General features: G+C 39.1%; 1 pseudogene; it reads left to right on the top strand.

Annotated features, from left to right (window-relative positions):
• The first annotated feature begins 13539 nt into the window (after positions 1–13539).
• On the top strand, positions 13540–13868 carry LOC132236488 (large ribosomal subunit protein eL42-like; annotated as a pseudogene).
• Positions 13869–17025: the final 3157 nt, after the last annotated feature.

A 17025-nucleotide genomic window follows, 5' to 3' on the forward strand; every position in this document is an offset into this window, starting at 1 on the left:
TGATGTCTATGCTAGGCTGCTTGTTTATGTTTTGTTTTTTTGTTTATTTAGCCTGAATGATTTTTGACTTTGAATTTCTCCTCTATAATCTGTGAATTAAGGAAATGACTCTGGATAATAGTCATTTGACATTATTTTTTTTGGGGGGGGGGGGGACAGAATGCATGGTGACAAAGTGACAAAGAAAGTGACAAAGGAAAGGGAGGGTGGAGAGTTGAAGGGAATTACCTAGAGGTTGGAACGAGCAAAGAAACTGAGTTCCTTGCAGCCATCTCTGGCCCCTGGGTCATGGAATAGCTTTTACTTCTTGAGAATCCAGCACTTCAGGGATTCCTTGAATTATGTAGCTAAAGCAATTATAAGTTTGGAAACTGGTAAAACTTTAAAAATAAGCCTTCTGATAAAAGATGTAATCTTTTCCAGCTTCTGAAATTTTTTGGTAGAACCTTAGAAATACTTTTTCCCATTATGTTCAGTCTTTTCCTTTAAAGAGTATATTAAATGGACTGAGTTCTGGAAAATATTAGGTGCCAAATAAGATCACAAAGATAAGTAACCCAAAGCTCTATCCAGATAAGAAAAATGAGTAGCTCTATCCTGCTCTTCTCCTGATGGGACACTGAGTGACTCTTGGTCTGTAGTGGTCGTAAGGGAGCAGAGTGCAGGGAAATGAAGCACTAGCACAGGAATCAGGGAACCCTGTTGGTGGGCATGAAGGGTCTGGCATGATGACTGTGTTTGAGAGTTCTGATGTTAGATAGATTGATGCTGGGCAGTTACTTCACTTCCTATTCTGTAAACATGTCCTAACCTTTAAACAGCATAAAAGTGCTATTTAAAGAAGGTTAAATGAAACACTTTGTGAACAGTATATGGTACCTAATAATGCTCAATATGTGGTAACTATAATAATAAAAGTGTAATATGCTAATTAGACTGGACAGCCGAATGACCTTCCGGATGTCCTCCCAGACAACCTTCCGGACAAAGCCGGGCGGCGAGGGCCGAGCCCCTTGCACGAATTTCATGCATTGGGCCTCTAGTTATCATTATAATTATTAAACCTACCTTTTTGAAAATGCAAATGTCTTTTTTTTTCTGTGCCTGAATTTCAAACCTATATGGGAAATAATTGTGCCAGCAATGATTTTACCTCTTTATAAGGAAGGTGCCTTCATTCATATGTAGTTTTACTCATGTGGGTTAATTTGCCAGAAGGTTAATCTTAATGATTAACATTCAGAACTACACAATGTATTGACATCAATATAGGTGGAGCACTAGCTTAGCCTATAGCACTATATTTGATGTTATGAGAGTTCTGGATTATTATCTAAAATATTTTTATTATTCGCTCAGTCCTAGAATACATAAGCATAGCTTCAGAATTACTAACCCATTACCTGTTGGAACCCAATTTAATAAAGAGAATACAACATTTGTGTTTTTTTTCTTTAACCTTCCATACATAATAACCTACTGCTTTCAAAGGTACTGGGGTTAGTTCTTTTCTTTCCCAAGTCTTCGGTGTGGCTGTTATTCATCATAATACAGTGAGGTTAGCTCTGTTTAAATTACATTTTGGGCTTCCCAATGTCCAGTTTAATTTTAGTTGTATATTTATTACTTATGTGAAACATTACCATGGTTCTAAATATCAGAAATATTTATAAAGTTATACTTTCCCCCATTATTTCCACCTTATTCCCACCTAATCTCTGTGGATAACTCTTTCTATTGATATTTCTGATTTTTTGTTCTTATATTTTCTTCTTGTATCCCTCCTTATTTTATATTATTTCATAATGAAGAGAACATACTGGAGATCATCTTTTGAATTTTGTTTCTTGTACTTAGCAATATATCCTGGAAATCACTTAGCAGTTCATAGTGATTGTTCTTATTTTTTGTACAGTTGCACAGTACTCTATTGTGTGGATATGCCACGGTTTATTCATACCCTCTCTTATGTATGGGGAAATGCACGTACAGCTTTGTTACTTATTGCCAAATTCCCCATCCAGAAAATTTGTTCCGAGGTGCATTCCTAGCACTGTAAGAGAATGTCTATTTCTTCACAGTCTGGCCAATATAATATGTTGTCATACTTTCAGATTTTCTCCAACCTGATAGGTGAGAAGTGGTAACTCAGTGTTGGTTTAATTTGCATTAATTTAATTATGAGTGAGATTAAATATCTTTACATGTGTTTAAAGGCCATATGTTTATATTTGGGCCCTTTGTATATATTTTTGTGTGACTTGACTATTCATATCTTTTTACCATTTTTCCTTTGGGTTTTGGTCCTTTATCTCTCAGTTTTAGGCATTCCTGTATATTCAAGATTTTAGGCTTCTATGTGGGATAGGTACTTTACAAGTATTTTATTCCAGTTTGCTAGTTTCCTTTTAAGTTTATGGTGTTTGCCAAGCAATTAAAAACATGTCAAATTTATCAGTATTTCGTTTTATTGTCTCTGGGTTTTGAATCATAGTTAGGAAGCCTTTTCAAACAGTCAGTTTAAAGAGGAATTTGCTGCTGCTTTTTTCTAATACTTATGTGGTTTCATTCATTAAGATTCCTGACCTATTTAGAGTTTATTCTTATATATGAAGCAAGATATTGATCTAATTTTATCTTTTGCCCATTTATTAAAGCGGCTACCATTTATTAAAAAGTTGATCTTTGCTCCAGTAATTCGAGATGCACCTTTATCATGCACTAAATTTCCATGTGTCCTTGGATCTGTTTGTATTTTTTTCCTTTGGTCTGTTTGTTTATTCACGTGCCAGGACCACGATGTTTAAGTCAAAGAGCCTTTACAGTACAGTGTGCTTTAGGGAAGGCTACATCCCCCTCACTGTTTGTTTTTTTTCATTGTTTTCCTGATTATTCTTACATGTTTGTTTTCCATATGAACTTTAGTATCGACTTGTATTATTCCATTAAAAAAGCCTATTGGTATTTTATTAGGATTGGATATTTGTCAGTTTAGTTGAGGAGAGCTGACATCTTCGTAATGTTGAGTCATTCTACTCAGGAACAGGGGAGATCTCTGAATTTGTTCAAGTCCACTTTTGCATCTACTAATAACAGGAGAGTTCCATTAATGTTATAACCCAAAGAAGAGCCTAATAATGAAAAGTTCAGCACCCAATGAGTCACTGGGAAGCACCTTCCGACATGCTGGTGAGTGCCTCCTCCTTGTTATCCATTAACTAACACTTACTGAGCATTTACCTGCCAGATGGTGGGCTCTATGCTAGGTCCCGTGGGTACAAAAGTCAAACACCCGGTCCTAGCTTAGGAGGTGCTCACATTCTAGTGGGGGGGAAACAGATTATTAAATTGACAGTAGCAATTACTCTTCCTTTTGAAGGACAGCCCTGTCTTTTCAGAGGATGAAAACGATTCAGTGTTGAGACATCAAGGGGGATGTTGAAATTGGTGGTATGAAACCTACCTGGAAATTTGTTTCTCGCTATCATTTATACATTCAATAACTTACATGCACAACTGTGTCTTAGAAAATAATTTAAAAGCCTAATTGTAAAGGGTTGAAGCCCTTGTTCGTGCACCTGTATTAGTGAGATATCATGTGGAATGTTGTAATGAGTTGACTCCAGCAGCAGCTGGTATGCAATTTCTCTTCTCAAATCACTTCACTTTCTGATGGCCATTAATAATTTGCCTAAAAAGGAAGCAAATCCTTAAAGACTTTTCTTACTCTGCCCAGATATTTCTACCAGTTCTTGCAATTTGACATATGGCTAGAACTTTTTTCTTGGGTGGTGGTGGGGATAACGGCAATGTTGGGTATCATGTTTATATATGTTTAACAAAATATAGTTGCTGCCTAAGTTGTTAACAATCACTTAAATTTTTTACTGTGATTCCTTCAAGCTTAATTAACATCTTATTTGGACCCCAGGTAGAATCAGGCAGGATCCTGAGTCAACCATGATCATATGAGAAATTAATTAACTCTTTCAGGGTTGTCAATGTTTATTTTTTTAAAAGAAATTTACCTTCTGGTCTGTTCTCTGGCCAAATATCTAGTATACAATTCCAAGTCTTGCCTTTTCTCATTAGGAGAGAAGTCTAGGTTTCAAAATGGAACTAAGATAATGATGGGATGCCAAAGTAGATGCATGCTTCTGACTGCAGAAATAGAGGCCGTGATTGCTGATACTAGGAAAAGAAGGAGGGGATGGAGAGAGAACGGAGAGCATCCTAGTCTGTTTGATTTTTTCTCATCTCAGCTTGAAAGTAAAAGGAGACTTGTTGGCTATAGCTTTTCAAGAAGCAAAGACTGCTTCTTCAAGGTGCCTAAGAGTCCAAGAGGGAAAGTGAAGGATATAGTCTTAGAAGCCTTTCAGAATAAAAACCAGACAGTTATTATTCAAACGCAAGCTGAAAGTAACCTTACATTGAACTTGCTGAAGAGTAACTCCTAGAATTTTATGAGTGCGTTATTTTTGTTTTCTTTCTTGTTAATTTTTCTTGTCTCTTTTCTGCACAGCACTAGAGTCATTCAAGTAAATCCATTCCCAGTCCTCCATACCCACCCCCCGACCCAGGTCCCCAACCCCTTTCTCCATCTTCACTTGCACTTTCCCTCTTTCATTTTCATTCCAAAGTGGTGCTATGGGAGAATTGTATAGTACTATCTAAGGCAGTGGTTCTCAACCTTCTGGCCCTTTAAATACAGTTCCTCATGTTGTGACCCAACCATAAAATTATTTTCATTGCTACTTCATAACTGTAATGTTACTACTATTATGAATCGTAATGTAAATATCTGATATGCAGGATGGTCTTAGGCGACCCCTGTGAAAGAGTTGTTCGACTGCCAAAGGGGTCGCGACCCACAGGTTGAGAACCGCTGGTCTAAGGCTTTGTGGTTTATCACCATATTCAATGATCTTCAAAGCTGTTCTTTTTTATTTTTGTCCCCATTTACCCAAGAATGTGTTACATCCAAAGATCACATAAAATCAATTAATCTCACCACTTTGATTCTAGTCATTCTTCTCAAGCAAGAGTATTTATTTTTAAATAATAGTGAAGACTTATATAATGATACAATTTACAATCAGAAAAGTTCAAACACATAGGAAACGGATGCTACTGTACCAAAGGATCTTTAAATACTGGCTGATAAGCTGGGAGATGTGAAATATGGAAGAAATATGAATTTCCCATTTAGTCATTTATATATACACATTAGTGGCCCGTTGCACGAAGATTCGTGTAATAGGCTTTCCTCCCCCTGGCTGCTGGCACCGGTTTTCCTCTGGCACCCGGGACCCAGGCCTTTGGTCTGGCCGCAGCAGCGAGGCTTGGCTTCTCCGCTCCGGCTGCTCCCAGCCCCTCCTTTTTTTTTTTCCAGCTCCTCGAGCAGAGGCCATTCCTTGAGGGAGCCCAGGCCCCCAGCCACTCCTTCAGCGGAGCCCTGGTGACCCAGGCCCCCAGCCCCTCTTTGAGCAGAGTACAGGGTCTCTGGGAGGCCTGGCTTCCTCCGTCACTGGGAGCAACCCAAGCCTCCATGCTTGCTCCAGCTCCGTGGCCACCGCCATCTTCAGTCGTCTTCAGTCTTCACTCTGCGCCTGCATATGCAAATTAACCGCCATCTTTGTTGGGTTAATTTGCATAGTCACTCTGATTGGCTGGTGGGTGTAGTAGAGTGGCAGAGTGATGGGGTGATGGTTAATTTGCATGTTTCTCTTTTATTAATGTAGATTCCAAACATTGTGAATGAAAGAACATTTGAGCTTTTCTGATCTGGTTGGTGTTTGACCTGGGAGGGGTTGACTGCAGTTTCAGATATATTGGGATCACTTTTGGATGGGCCCAGAATCCAATCACTATGAAAAGGCCCAGGACCATGTGGCTGCCTCCTGCCCAGCAGCACCTCCCCCACTGCTGCTCTGTCAGTGCAGGGAAGGTTGGGCAAATAGACTTGCTGGGCCAAATTCTTCCAAGCTCTCAATTCAACCCACCTGCCCAGTCATCCAAGGAAAGCCTGGCTATTTCCCCTCATCCCCATAAAGTTTCCCATCTCTGGAAGCTCACCTGGGCCCTGAATTCAGGAATAGAAGCTGCTGCCATTCCCAGCTCACCTGAGATTGGCTCATTTCTCTCCGGAATATAGTTTATTAAGATTTCCTTGTTGCCACTATTCCTGCATAGAAAAGTGTGGTTTTTATTTATTTATTTATTTTTTTGGGGGGTGTCTTTTCTTGTTTCTGTGAGAGAGAAAAGTCTATTGTAACTGGAAGCAGAAGTCTTTTTTTAAAATATATTTCCTTATTGATTTCAGAGAGAAAGGAAGAGGGGGAGAGAGAGAGAAACATCAATGATGAGAATCATTGATTGGCTGTCTCCAGCAGGTCCCCTACTAGGGATCGAGCCCGCAACCCAGGCATGTGCCCTTGGCCGGAATTTAACCTGGGACCCTTCAGTCTGCAGGCCAATGCTCTATCCATTGAGCCAAACCAACTAGGGCCAGAAGTCTTACCTTTTTCTTTAACTCAATGTTCATATGCCCTGGGAAAGGACACAAGATGTTGAGAAATATTCATAAAGTCCCAGAGAATTTCCATGGCATCAATGGCTTCTGTGACAAAGTAAGAAAAAACTTGGACAATGAAATTTCTTGAAAATATATCATTTATAAATATGTTTTTCTAAATGAAAAGACAGAGAGAAATATAGAGAAAGGGGATGGATAAGCATTGGATCATTAAGGACTCCACATCACAAGACCAGAGAGTGTAAGGAAACCACACTATTGCAATCACAATATTTCAGAGCTAGAAGAAAACCTTAGGCTGTCTAACGTCAAGTTCTTCTCTTATAGACATCAATATAGATTTGAGGTTTACTTGATAGACTGAATGTTTGCCTTTTCCATTACCCTCAGAAGCCTATGACTAGCCAGCGGCATTTTTTCATTAGACCTATAATGAAAGTCAGCCCTTCCTTTTTTATTCCTCATAATAAAAAATCCCAGGAAACATATATTTTACCAAGTTCTAAATTTAAAGTATTTTTTGGAAGATCAAACTTAGACTTCAGAACCCAGAGGAAAATCACACCATCTCTACATAGTGGAAAACAAGTTGTGGTAAATAGCATTGTCATCTTTTGACAAAAAGATAATATCACAACTTAATTTATCTGAGGCAGGACAGGTCTGAATGATCAAGAATATTTTAGAATGCATATGAATCCTTCCAGATATGTAGAATGTCACAGAAAAAAATATGTTAATGAAGCATAGACCTCAAACCCTTTAATACTGACTCAGGCTCAGTCACTAAAAACCCATGCTTTGGGCATGCAGAAACTAAAATTCATTGAACTATTCTTCCACCATTTACAAAATGATGGCCCCAATGACTCTTGTTAGGATACCGTCTACTGCTTGTTTAGTTTTCAGTTTGAGCTGCGGTTTGTAGCCTTGCTTCCTTATGTTGCATTTCTCAGAAGTACTAGGAAAAGGTGCTTGAGAGTCACCTTCATGCTCTAAATGGAGATCAATAGTTATTTCCTAAGGGAATTTAATAGTTCCAAACAGCTTAAATAATTCAACCAGAAATAGCCAAGAAAGAAAAGAAAAATAGTGCTCCAATGATAAATATCCTAATAAGTAAGATTAGTATACAGAGAAAACAGAATGTTTGGGAGGTGTGTACATTTTTTGGAAGGAAAAGAGTGAAGTTTCTGGTTGATACAATAGCGTGGTCTGTGATTAGTTGATACAGAGAATCATGCTATTTGTTTAGAAGATAATCTGTTTATTGAATATGGCCAGTGCCTTCTTTGAAATTTATGGAAATACCATAAACTAAGCACGTAACATCTTTCTTAGTCTCTCACAGGAAAGGTAATTTTTATTACTGAAAGAACTTTCAAAAATACTTATTAAAGCCTGATAGCTTTAGAGTAACTCCCAATAGAGATGCTTTGGTGAGAAGATTTAGAAATAATTGTGATTGTTACTTCCAACCATTTCCAAGGTTCTTAAGGATCCTTTGTGGTTTGCTAAGAAAATGCAAAAAAAAAAAAAAATTCTTTGCAGGCTAGTTTCTCTTATCTTGACTTGCATTTTGGTTTATTTTATTCATTTATCATTATTATTATTATTACTATTATTACTATTATTTTAATTTTAAGAAGACATTGTCTTACCTTCTCTTCTAGTAGTGTGTATTCCAGAAAGCATTGTCCATAAGGCAGAAGTGGAAAATGGGAAGATTTATGATGCTGAGGTTTGTGCTTTAGTGACTTTAGGCACAAAAAGAGGAAGGGAAATAGCTTCCTACCTCTTCCTACCACTTCCCGCCTGTGCCCTTGCTGGCCAAACCCAGCCAGAAACCAGGTGGGACAGAGGCCTTTGAATCTGACCTACAGTGATCAGCACCCCACCCTCATGTCCCTGGAACAGAGCAGAGTGAGGGCAGGGCAAGGAATGACTGAGTGAAACGAGACCCAGAATCAGCTCAGAATCCAAATCATTAGGGGGCCCATCATCAAGTAACAATATGGCACTTATAGTAACGCCATGAGACATTGCTTAGCTGGCATGAACCAAGAGCTCTTGCTATCTAATTACTTCATTCCAATATTGGGGGGGATTTATTTAAAATAGGAAGAGTTATTTATAAACAAGGGTTTTCTTTGTAGCTGGGCCATCAGGATTTAACAAAGGTAATTAAACATTAAATAGTTATCATTGTTTTTACAAAATTTAGACTCCTTACAAATGGCATACCATCTGCAGTAACTTGAGAATATTGCTAGATAAAGTAATAATTTATGACCTCAGACAAAAACCTGATTAATGTTCCATACAATTTATAAAAAATAAAATGTTCCTAATCATCTATTCGTTCTAAGTCATAAGGATCTGAGAAAAGGAAAAAAGGAGTATATCAAAATATTTTTTTAAATTTACAATATTGTTTTCATTCAACACAGAAACTAAGATAACTTTTCTCTACTGGCATAGTTTTTTGTGTTACTTGTACCACATTTTTTTAATCCTCACCCAAGGATATATTTATTGATTTTTAGAGAGAAAAGGGGAGAGGAAAAGAGAGAGGGGGAGAGAGAGAAACATTGATATGAGAAACATCGATTCGTTGACTCCCATACTCACCCCAACTGGGGATTATTGAACCAGCAACCTGGAAATGTGCCCTGACTGGGACTCAAACCCAAAACGTTTTGGTGTATGGGATGATGCCCTGAGCACCTGAGCCACCCAGAGAGGGCTTCTACCACGTTTTTGATATTCACATTAGAAATGTGTGGGTGTGTTTCAGTCATATTAAACTAAAGGCTACCCTACATGTCCCCCTTCATATAAAGGTCACCCCTAATTCTACAGGTTCCATTTGGAGGCTCTGGCAAGCTCCCCTTTCTTCTGAGCACTGCAGCCCAAGGAGAGCTTTTCCTGACCTTTTTTGACCATCCTTTTAAACTTATTCACCCAAGAACATATGCTGCTAAGTATGTTGCCTCGTATAGCTATTTTGCATAATTTTTAAACTCTTGAACTCTATTTTAACATTTGGGCACCCACGCATTTTTCCTCTAAGAAGGTTTTATGCTTACCGAACACCATATCCTCTATTTTCCTCAGCCCCTGCACAGTATGTGCCATGGAGTTGGCCCTCATTAATCAAAAAGAATACTGGACCAGGCTAATTCTCCACATTTCGAGCAAGAACTCTCTTTCTCATCAGAATCCCTGGGCTTTTAGAATTGCTATACTCCCAAGTCTGGAAAGGTGTTATTCTCTACCTAATGAAATATGTAATTATCTGTTAAAAAACAATGAAACAATTCATGGTAGGTAAACATGTTTTCAAGGCTATCTGCTGGAGTTGGAGCAGTATTACTCCTAAGAAATGCCCTAACCTTCTAAAATAACCCATCAGTCCTTGGCAGATAGGTCACCCACTGTTACTCTCTTGGCACCCTCAGCAGAAAGTAGCTTTTTGGAAGTCTCCCTGTTGGCCCCTAAGTGGTAACTCCAGGACAGTCTGTCTCCTGCTGGATTTGACTGAATATGTGTAAAGTCTTCTACATGACATCAGCAGTGTAACTTCATACCTGCTTTAGTTAGGTTAGATTAGTTTAGTTTATTAGGTTATTGTGTTAGTTAGGGTTCTCCAGGGAAAAAGAACTAATAGGGTGTGTGTGTGTGTGTGTGTGTGTGTGTGTGTGTGTGTGTGTGTGTGTAGGCTGGCAGGTCCAAAATTGCAGGGCGGGCTGGCCAGCTAAGGACCCGGATAAGAGCCTGTGCTGCAGTCCAAATCTGCCATCTGCCGCAAAGTTCCTACTTGCTCAGGGTAAGGCCTTTAACTGATTGGATGAGACTCATCTATTATTGAGGACAATCTGCTTCATTCAAAGTCCAACAAATTAAATGTAAATCTTATTCAAATCACCCTCTCAGAAACATCCAGAATAATGTGTCACCAAATAGCTGGGCACCATGGCCCAGCCAAGTTGACAAATTGAAGTTGCCATTACATTTCTTTTTATTTTAACTACAGGTGCCCCAACACTCCCTTGCTCAATGTGAAGTTCATCTGCTGAAGGGCAGGGACCCTCTGCAACTTAATTCATCACTGTGTCCTGAGAACCCAGCTCCGTAGATGAATGAATGACTGCCTGTGACTCTTTTCCCCCTCCCTCTCCCAGTGGCATTTTAGTCAGCACCTGACTTGACAACAGCCTATGATGCTTTTTTGTTTTTTTACCACCACAGACCCAATGCCTCACTTGTAGGCCATAGAGACAGATACTGAAAGTGGGTTATCCTAAATAAACTGATTTATCATCATGACATTGGCCAAATAATATTGCCCTACCTCCACTGTCACAGGAGGCAGGGACTGTGTTTGTTACTTGACAAAGGGGCCTCTACTCCCTAAGCACAGTTAAGAATCTGACACTTTTTATTCTTCTTGAATCTCTTCCACATCATTTGTCCTTTACACACACACACACACACACACACACACACACACACACACACCCCCTTATTCCTCTCTATTCTCCTTTTTTGCCAAACTTTTCTCTATCTTAGTATGGAATGGAAATAATATTACTTCTAGTATTCAAATAGCTTTTTGTAAATCTCTTGTCTTTAGCGAGGACTTTCAGTTGTTCTCTTTGCTTCTTCCCTTCCCTTTTCCTTCTTCCCCATATGTAACTCATTGCACTGTTCACACTCACAGGTTTCAGTGACACATTCAGGCTTGTGGTGGTCGTGACACTTGTGTGGCTATGAAAAAAACCCTGGTGTTGATGCCCAGAACAGAAATGAAACAAGGCAGTAGACCTAGTCTCTACCGCTCTGTTCCTTTGGGGCGAGTTTTTCTCAGATCTGTATTTACAGGTGGAGTCTGACTGTGCAACACAGGTGATTTTGTTCTTGCACAGGAAATGAATGGGCATGTTTAGAAAGCAAAGATTCATCGATTATGACACTTTTTGAGTCTAATGATTTTTGGGGAAAACGTTTATACTATACTTTGTTATGAGTTTTCTTTCCTATAAAAATAGTGTGACATGTAGAAAGCTCACACAGAAATATGGGCTATTTACCTGGGTTTCTTGCTCTGAGCACTAGAATCTTTACTAGCAAATGAGGTAGGACCTGCCAAGTTTTTATTTTTATACAACATACTGCTTGTTTGCTTTTACCTTTTTTGAATTGCAGATCTCTTTGAGGGTCTAAAGAAACTATGGACCCTTTACCTAGGAAAATTCATGGATAGACATGCAGTTTTGCATAGATTTTCAACCTTGACCCAAAGATCTCATGCATGTCTATCCACAGGACTCTAATTAAGAGACCTTGATCTATGACAAGGGATTTTGCTTACTCCAGACTTTGTAAAGGAGTAGTTGAGAATGGCTGCACTAACTCATATTATGAAAAGTACTGTATGTTTCACTACATTATTAACCTAAAAATGAACTTCAAACGAATGGCAGTGGTGTTTGCCTCAGACATCCTATTTCCTTCTCATAAAGACCTGGTGAAAGCTACGGCATCTCCTGCCCCTTTCCATCACCAGTGGAAGTATCTAAGGGTGTGCCCCCTACAACCCCGTCATGCTCAGGAGGCTACGGCAGACTGAGCAATGAATAGGAGCAGAAAATAAACTTAGTTTATTTCATAGTTATCCAGTCTTATCTCATACCTTCTAATCCAGATACTTTTAAAAGTTTACCTCAGGCTGAGGTTTTTAAAGCAAAAGTATTATGTTGTGAAATATTTTGAATCTTGTATCCAAGCAAATAAAATTCAAGAAGGAAAAATTATTTCTAAGTGCTATAATTTTAAAGGCAGTTAATATATTCATTTATTCTTTTTTTAAATTGATTTTAGAGAGGAAGGGGAAAAGAGAGAGACAGAGACAGAGATATTGACCTGTTGTTCCACTCATTCATGCATTCATTGGCTGCTTCCTATAGAGGACATTCACCCACACGCCAAGGAGAAAGGCCTCGAAGAAATAAGCCCAGCTTACACCATTATCTTGGACTTCTAGCTTCCAGAACTACAAGAAAATAACGTTCTGTTGGTTAAGCCACTTAGTCTGTGGTACTTTGAGATGTCATCCCTAGCAAACTAATACGTGTATAGAGTAGATACATGTGTATATACAGACTGATTACAGCACTTTACACAATCTAAATAAGCAATAGTAGAAAAATAATTAAATTTAAATTGATACAGCAGTGTCTTGGACTGTTATATAGTTATTAAAATGAAAATTATGATGACTTTATTTTAAAAAGGTTAATATAATAGGATATGAGTAAACAATGGAATACTATTCAGCAGGCAAAAGAAGTAAAAGAAAAACTACACATGTTTACATGCAGAATTCTCCAAGACATGATGGGTGATTTAAAAAGACAAAACAAAACTGAATATTATTTATAACTTAATTCCATTAATATACATTTAGAAGCACTTTCATTATAAATAGTGTATATGGTTTGTGTATAAATATGTACGTAACTAAAAGTAGATAACATGTATTGGGAGAAAATACCTTATATGTATGAGCATGGGTGTCAGGGTGGAGTAAGGGAATGGGATCTGAAAGGAAGGGAACTAACCAAGAAAATAAGTACCATAAGGAGGGGGTGATGAAGATAATGTGCCTGAGGCAGCCCAGGAGTGTGATTGAGTGTGGCAATCCCACCTGCATCTGACGTGCAACTAGAAACAGATAGATGGTAGATGGAAGGCCAGAATGCATCTATTCTGTAGTCATGCTCGTATGGAAGCACTTTTATGTATGAACAATGAATTGAGTAACAGAAACATAGATGAGCAATGACAGTGAAATTGAGGGTGCATTTTTATTCTTTAACTTTGTTCTTTATTTTTGTTTTGATTAGAGTGCTTTTCTTTGTTTTCTGGTCCTATAAATCAAATTTCTGAGTGGAAATAAAAGCATGAAAGACCTCCTTTCCCTGCTGATAGCCCTCACAAACATGGTGAACTTTCCTAAAACCCGCGGAACTTTCTGTAGGAAGTGTGGCCAGCATCAACCCCACAAAGTAACACAGCACAAGAAGGGCAGGGATTCTCTGTAAGCGCAGGGAAAGCGGTGTTATGACAGGAAGCAGAGTGGCTACAGTGGGCAGACTACGCTGATTTTCCGGAAAAAAAAAAAAAAGACTAAAACTACAAAGAAGATTGTGCTGACACTTGAATGAGTTAAGCCTAACTGCGGATCTAAGAGAATGCTGGCCATTAGAGATGCAAGCATTTTGAACGGGGAGGAGATAAGAAGAGAAAGGGCCAAGTGGTCCAGTTCTAAGCTTCATATTTTGTTTTATCATGTGACAATATAATCTTGATTTGTTCACTTAAAAAAAATAAAGCATGAAAGATTGTATTTAGTTCAAGATCTTCATTGTGGCACTCTGTTCCATCCAGAGGAAAAAATATCCTTCTGCCGTTATCAACAGAAAATAGAGATAATATTACAGTGTGTCTGATGCAAGCAAAAACTCAACTGTTATCTGAATTAGGTGGGCAGTTAAAACCAAAAGTGAGTTTGCCACTAGCGATCTGGCTTCAGCTGAGTTTTGTCTTTTTCATTCTTGTTCTCCTTGTGTTTTCTTGTTCACAGTTGCCTCTTCCTCTTTCTTGCCCTCCCTCCAGCAAACACCTAAAATAAGCTTCATGGCAGCCTCGCTTTTCCTTCTACCCTGCTGTCAAATGTAGTCTAAAGAACAAAGAAAAACCAATTTGTTTCTGAATGCTCTGAGGCCTTCAATAGTCATCTCAGTCACAAGAGGGAGAAGAAAAATCCTGCCCACAGATGGCAAGCCACCCTCCCTCTCTCCCTGGGCAGCGCACGGAGCTGCCACCCAAGCAGAGTTATGGGAGTGTGCGCTCCGTGGTGGAGGAGAATTCTACGCTAGATTACTTCAAGTGAGGGTGGCTATTTCCTGTGTCCTGTTTTGGAGATTAGATCAAATTTCAAGCCTTTTACTCATAGTCAGCTATGACTTTTTTTCACCTTGAGGTGAAAAGCTTAAATGCTAGGCAGTGATTCTCAGCTCCCACTGCACATTAAAATCACCCGGGGAAGTTTTAAAACGTACCCACGTCTGCGTGCCAACTCAGACCAAATGAATCATAATCTCTAGGGTGGGCCACAGGCACTGGTAAGTCACATGTGCAGCCAGGACCCTGAACCACTGGGCTAGAACACTCATTAACTCAGTCTAGCTCTTCTACAGTAAATAGAATCAACGTGGTGAGCGTTGCTGCCAGCCATCTACTGTAGCAGATGTCAGGGGGAGACTGTTATCTGTCAGCTCTGATATTGCAGAAGAGGAGCATAGTGATGGGATTATTTCATTTTGGACTACGGCCTTGTTCTTCTGCTGTCGATGTGATTTGATATTGAAATGAATAAATTTTGCTGGCACAACGCACTCTTTTATTTTCTACTTCTAACTAAAAGTATGTGAAAATACCACCCCCTTTCCCTGAATGTTACTTATTAAGTAACACTTTGTAATATTTTAAGCAATAAAAAAATTATATATAAAAAATAAATTAAATAAATAAATAAAAAAGAAACAAAGCAGATCAGAATAGCTTTTAAAAACTGATTCTCAGGTAAAACTAAGTAATATTCCTTTCAGAGTTTAACTGAGAAAGGATGCCAACTTTTGACCTCAATTGCATGTTTCCCCCCAGTTGTATTAAGTAATTTATTCAGAGAGACTAGAGAGAAGGATCTAAGAAAAGAGATTGAGTACCCCTGCTTAATGAGTATTAGCACACTGTATCTCCTACCTTTAAAGTAAAACAGAACCTCTTGTTGATCCTGTATCCTTTTCTAGCTGACACTGCATGTCTGTATCCCTCTGGAAAGAGTGGTTTGTAATTGCTGTTTTTCATTTTCATTTCTCCTTCTATTCTTCCTTTAACTGTTCCAAACCTGGTTTTGTCCTTACATTCCACTGAATCCTCTTTTGTAAAGGTCACTAATAACCTCCTTGCTTCCAAAAAGCAACAGTCACATCTCAGTCTTTATCTTATTCATCAGTAGAATTTGACAAAGTTATTCCTCTCTTGATCCTTCACTTGTAATCTGGGACCCTACTCTGTCCTGATTCCCATCCACCTTCCTGATTGCTCCTCTCTGCTTCCTTTCCTGCTTCCTCCTCTTCTCCCTGATCATTCACATTGGATTGTCTCAAGGCTCTGTCCCTCTGTCCCCACCCTCACCTCTATACCCTCAATCTACAGCCTAGGAGATTTTATATACCATAAAATTCCACATGTATGTTCATGTCTCCCCATTTGTATTCCATCTTCTACCTCTTTGCCAAGTATAGGCTCATTTCTAGACATCTCCCCTTGAATATTACTAGATGCCGGGGTCCAACCCCAGCAGGTCCAGGGGTTCCCAAAGGCGTAGACGGAGTCAGCGAAGAAGGAAGGACACGGAGACAGTGTTCAGTTGATCAGCAGCCTAGCCAGGATCTCCAGCCAGGATCTCCAGCCAAGTTCTGGTCTGGATCTCCAGAGAGGTTCTGCTTAGGATCTCCAGCCAGGTTCTGTATCCATGTTCTCTTGCTAGGTTCTCCAGGTTCTCCAGCCAGGTTCTGTAGCCATGTTCCCTCGCTAGGTTCTCCAGCCAGGTTCTGTCCAGGTTCTCCAGCCAGGTTCAGTCACCAGGTTCTAGTCAGTTTCTCTTGCCAATTTCTGTAGTCAGGTTCAGTCCAGGATCTTTTGCCATGTTCTCTCCAGCGAAGTTCTTCTGTCTTCTAAGTTCTGTGTAGGTTCTGTTTTCTGAATTCTGTGTTCTAAGTTCTGTCTTGATACATCTGTATTTATACCAGTTGATTCAATCCTATCTCTATTACAAAGGTTAGGGCGTTTCTTATCTCCATTCCAGGGAGTAAAGATTATGTAGCTTAAGCAAGATTGTTCGTAGTTAAAGTGATTAATTACCCGCCTGGCACTTAGTTAAGAGGTTTTATTCCCTCCCTAACTTCAGGGGAAAATCCCTACCTGGGGAAACAACCTTTCTCAGAGACCTTGATTAAAACACATAGTGCCAAGAAGGTGAGCAAACATATTAAGAACAGTATGCCATATATGCCAGGTCCTTTGAAACAGCAAGGATGGACCGGCTCCCGGCAACTAGACATCACTAATTTAATACAACCAAAGTGAACTCTTGTGTTTTACTTTTCTTCTCCAAACTGTTCTCCCCACACTCCTCCCCATCTTAGTAAATTCCAACTCCATTCTACCAGTTGCTTAGATCAAAAATCTTGCTATCACCGTTGATTTCATTCTTCCATATTCCATATCTAATTTATTTACGTATTAGTTCTACCTTTGAAACTTATCCAGAAAATTGCTGCCACCCTGTTCCCAGCTACCACCACCACTCTGGATTACAGAGTGGATTACAGTAGTAGCTTACTTATTATTCTTTCTGT

Source organism: Myotis daubentonii, chromosome 6 (genome assembly GCF_963259705.1).
Source record: "Myotis daubentonii chromosome 6, mMyoDau2.1, whole genome shotgun sequence".
Taxonomy (NCBI): Eukaryota; Metazoa; Chordata; class Mammalia; order Chiroptera; family Vespertilionidae; genus Myotis; species Myotis daubentonii.